Below are 5192 nucleotides of genomic sequence, written 5' to 3' on the forward strand. Positions count from 1 at the left end.
TAAGTTGAGCACCCAATTGAGTAACGGAGTCCACTTCATGCTTTCCTCTAGTAGCCTTGCGAGGTCTACTATATTGTGAGTTATGGACCGCCATTTCCTCAATTTTGTTCCATGTTTGATTGTCATCAACTTCACTGAACATTCCATTTGATCCCATGTTGAGAATGTTCCTTGAATCTTCATATAAACCATTCCAAAATTGTTGTACTAAGAACCACTCGCTAAGTCCATGGTGAGGACATGAGCGACAAATTCCCTTTGAACGCCTCCCAAGCTTCATACAAAGATTCTTCATCCCTTTGCTTAAAACCCGTAATTTGAGCTCTTAGCATGTTAGTCTTTTCCGTGGGTAGAACTTTTTGTAGAAAGCTAGAGCCAACTTCTTCCAAGAATCTATTCTGAGAGTGGCCTTATCAAGGCCCTTCAACCATTGTTTCGCAATGCCAATTAGAGAAAAAGGAAATAAGACCCATCGAACTTGGTCTTCGAGTTACATCGGCCGAGAAATCGCATCACAATAGTCACAAAAGGTTTCCATATGAGAATGAGGGTGTTCACTAGGCATCCCCCAAATTGGCTACTAATTGGATAAAGGATTTGGCAATAAAATTTCCGTTAGATGTTGTGGTGGGAGTACCATTGGGCAGGTTCTCCCTGGGCAACGGAATGTGATGAAAACTTAGGTATCAGAGGTTGATTTCAGGTGGTATTTGTATCGTCTCCTCCACCTTCTCTTGCAAAAGGGTTGATGAACTCAATAGTTGGTTGAATATCTACAACATCACTAATACCTCTCAAATTCCTTCTAACAAGTCTTCTATTGGTTGTCAAAGTTCTTTCAATTTCACGATCAAAAGGTAACAAATCACTCAGACTATAAACATGCAAAATATCAAACAACTCAAACAATTAGAACAAACCTGAGGAGTTTTACTCTCCCCAAGGCAAAGAAAAAGACACAACTAATAACAATATAAGGAAATCTAAATCAAGTTAACAATCACACTCTTCGAACGGGCGCCCATTTTGATGCACAAGAGTTGGTCGTCACATATCCAATCAAACACAATTTATAATAGCTCCACAAACAACTCTACAATTAGTAAAGAGGCAAGTAAAGGCCTGATCCTAAGGGACGGGAATTAAGATGATTTTCAATTGAAACTAGTGAAGTCTAGGGGTGTCACAATTTAGGCTGAATAGAAGTCACTAAACTAAATAGCAATGAAAGTAAAAAAGCAAGATGAAATAAAGGGTTGTAAACAATTGATAAAAAGCACTAGGGTGTCATGGGGTCATAGGGGGAATCATGGGAATTGATCATACAAACATGTTCTCAAATTATAAGCAAGCAATTATTGTTGTGATGGATCGAGGTTTTGTTATATCTTACAATCCTAGGAAAGTTTGGGTCCCGGAGCCGAATTGATTAGATTGTACAACACCTACAAGTCGACTTAATCTTCCTTACTCAACAACATGCATGGTCTAATGAGACTCGAGTTGGTTTATGTCTTACAAGTCTCATTGAAAAAGATAGGATGGTAAAATGCAAGTGATTCATAGGCTCGCATTTCATCAAACATAACATGTGCGTACTAGAGTTGAGATCAAAGCAAGCAAGCAAATAAACCATGAAAGCATATTAATTTAAGCATGAATCATTCCCTATGTTTGGTTTCTAATTATCCATTAACCTCAGCTTGTGTGACTACTCACTCATTATCATGATCATGCTAGCAAGGTTGTCAATCATACCAACAAAATGAAACATGATGAATAAATGAAAGTAATTAGCAATAATTAAAAAGGGATTAAGAGAATTATACCTACTAATGATCCAATAATAAAGCAAGAATAAAAGAAGTACTTGATGCTTGATTGAGAGGTTGTCAATCTCCCAATGTAACTCAAATAATCTTCAATTACCCAAAATAAGGGATGAGCAAGAGAGATTAAAGAACTAAAACTTGGATTAAAACTTGATTAATACTTGATTACAATATTGAAGAGATTTGGTGATAGCCAACTACACTAATTATTGATAAGAAAACGTGCTCACAATTAGCTAATGGAATTTATTTATAGTGAAAGAAATTAGGAGGATCATTAGGGTTAACTAAGACTAAACTAGTAATTACACTTTTAGATTGGCAATAGGTATTTTTCGAAGGAAGGGCTTCTTTCTTTGTATAACTTGGAGAGAGAGCAATTTATTTGTCTTTTTGGAATCGAGTGCGTATTGGAGTCGGGACGGGCGGATTACGGCGGGGGAAGACGGGCGTCTTCAAGGTAATCCGGGCGGATTACGTAGGCTATTGTCCGGGGCGTCTTTGAAGGAAGAGCGCACGGATTGTGCTGTGAAGGACGGGCTGATTGTGGACAATCCGCGACCAACTCTTGTCCTATCATCTTGTTTGTGAAAAAGAAAGATCGAGGAAGTTTGAAATTAATACATCGATTATAAAGGCTGAAACGATTCTGATAAGAAAAAGCGAAGTATCACTATTAGAGATAGATGATTGTTTGACGATTGGCTCCGATTCTGTGATCTTTTCTAAGATGGAATTTGAAATTGGTTACCATCGGTGAAAGGTGGGAGTGAACGCGCAAAGATAACACATTAGTATAGTCATTATGAGTATGTTGAATCGTTTGGGTTGTAATGCATAACAATGTTTATATGAATTGATAAGCAAGGTCTTGATGCGATTTAGATCGGTTGTGGTGGTTTTGCAAGCGATATCGCTAGTCTTTTCCAAGACTAGGAAGGAACATAAAGGCGCATTTAAATTAGTATTATAAACGTTAAAACAAATAATTATGTCTGAAAATTGTCAAAATGTGAGATTAATTGAAAGGAAAATTTCACTTTTAGGCATGTAATTTCAAAAGAGTATTCTTGTAGATCCTGCCAAAATAGATGCGATTTTCATTAAACTTCACCAAGAATGTGGTGAATCAGGATTTCTTGGTTTAGGCATTTGATCTTATCACCGGCTCGTTAAAGATTTTTCCAAGATAGCTAGGCCAGGTAACCCAACTTTGATGAGAAAGAGAACAAGTTTCGTTGGGATGAAAGTTGTGAGGCGGTGTTCAAAACATTAAAGGAGCGTTTGATCACAATTCCAATCTTAGCATTACCTGAAGGAGTGAAACTTTGAGGTGTATACGGATGCGTCGAAAAATGGTTTGGGTTGTGTCTTGATGCGGAAACAAGACGGTGCTTATACTTCTATGCGGCGGAAGCCTTATGAGAGAGAATTATCAAACGAATGATTTAGAGTTGGGTGCGGTTGTGTTTGCTATCAAGATTTGGAGAGCCACTTATCTATATGAGGTGACCTTTAAGGTGTTTTCAGATCACAAGAGTCTCGAGTACATCTTCACTCAAAAGGAGTTGAACATGAGGCAGAGGGGAGTAGATGGAGCTAATTCGAGGACTATGGCATGGATATTATATACCATGAAGGGAAAGCTAATGTGGTTGCGGATGCCTTGAGCGAAAGAGTGTGCATTCTCTTTGCAGTTTGTGTCTTTGATGTGGTTGAGAGATGAGGTGGGGAAGTTAGGGATACATATAATCGAAAGGGGATGTTATAGGGGATTTGACGGTGAAAGCGAGATATTTAAGATATTCGCCGAGGGAAACATGTATTTGGATCTAAGATTGAGAATTTGGATAATTGGAGTAGAGAAGGGGGCAGGTGTCTTGATTCTCTATTCATATAGATGTGAGTGTAAGATTTGATGGGAGATGGTGTGTTCCTAGTATGAGGAGTTGAAAAATATAATCGACGGAGGCTCATTGTACACCGTATTCGGTACATCGAGGTGGTGACAAGCTATATAAGGATTTAAAAAGACTTTTTGGTGACCTGGGATGAAGAAAAGCAGTGAGTTTGTGGCTGCGTTGTTTGACATGTTAATTAAAGGGAGGCCGGCGACCCAAGGGTAAGATTAGATCTCTGAGTACGTGATTGGAAGTGGGAGTCTTTTTATAGATTTTATCATGGGTTTGCCAAAGGAAGCCAACGGGTAATAACATGATATGGAATTTATAGTGGATCGATACGACCAAGTCGGCTCATTTTGTCAAATAAAGATAATTGGACCAGAATACGATTAAAAGCTTTGGCAAAGAAGCTGCGTGAATTTGAATTTGCAGCATGTGAGTAAAGAAGAATATAGTGTCAAGATAAGTCGTGGTTCATATTACGATTATGGAAAGGTGCGAGGTGATAGAACCACCTTAAAGATGAAACGCGCATTTCATCTGCGACTTGATTGGCAGACGAGAAGAGACCATCGAACTTTATATAGACGTATTCTTGGCTTTATTTTATGAATTTGGTAGTAGCCAGGAAACGAGAAAGAGTTGGACTTAGTGGATTTCTTATAACTTGGTATCCCTGCTTAGTATAGCTTGTAATGCCGTTAGGGATTTTATATGGGAGGAGATGTAGGAGCCCGATTTGTTGGGATGATGGGAAGACTGAGAGCAGTAGTTTAGGACCCAGAAGATAGTACATAAGATGGTGAACATGTTAAGCTGATCAGACAAAGATGAAGTCCAGGATCAGGATCGTCAAAGAGTTATGCGGATTTATATCGTCATGATATAGAGTTTTAGGTTGGGGACAAAGTTCTTTTGAAAGTGTCTCCTATGCGTAGGTTATGAGTATATAAGGAAGAAAAAGCTTCGATGCAGTTAGCTTAGGCCATATGTGATCTCTTTGATCGTGTGTGAGTTGAATCAATAGCTTTACCAGCTGCTTTGTATAGGTGTTAATGGTTTTCATGTGTTTACGTATGTCTGATTGCGAAAAGTATGTGGTGACCCTTCACATGTATGTTAGATATGAGAGGAACATTGAGTTGGATGAGTCCTTGTCTTATCTTGAGGTCAATAGCAATTCTTGATATGAGTTAGAGAAAAACTAGACATGGGAAACGTTTTGCCAAGGTTCTTTTGTTAACCATGAGATTGAGAGCTATTGGGAGAAGGAGGAGGCTATGAGGGGATGGTATCCAGATCTTTTTCATCGGTATGTGTGAATTTCGGCGTAACCATGTTTTTTTAGGGTAGGAGATGGTTGCATAGAGTTTTTACAAGTTTTTGCATGTCTTATGTTGGTTTGGTACATTTAGTAGTTGTCTTGAGTCGAGTTGAGTGTTGTGTTGGTGATTTT

General features: G+C 38.5%; 1 non-coding gene across 1 annotated transcript; it reads left to right on the forward strand.

Annotated features, from left to right (window-relative positions):
- The first annotated feature begins 224 nt into the window (after positions 1 to 224).
- On the forward strand, positions 225 to 332 carry LOC141639259 (small nucleolar RNA R71). Its single transcript, XR_012542445.1, has one exon. It is a non-coding gene; the product is annotated as a small nucleolar RNA R71 (small nucleolar RNA).
- Positions 333 to 5192: the final 4860 nt, after the last annotated feature.

The sequence above is a fragment of the Silene latifolia genome, unplaced genomic scaffold (genome assembly GCF_048544455.1).
Source record: "Silene latifolia isolate original U9 population unplaced genomic scaffold, ASM4854445v1 scaffold_316, whole genome shotgun sequence".
Classification (NCBI taxonomy): Eukaryota; Viridiplantae; Streptophyta; class Magnoliopsida; order Caryophyllales; family Caryophyllaceae; genus Silene; species Silene latifolia.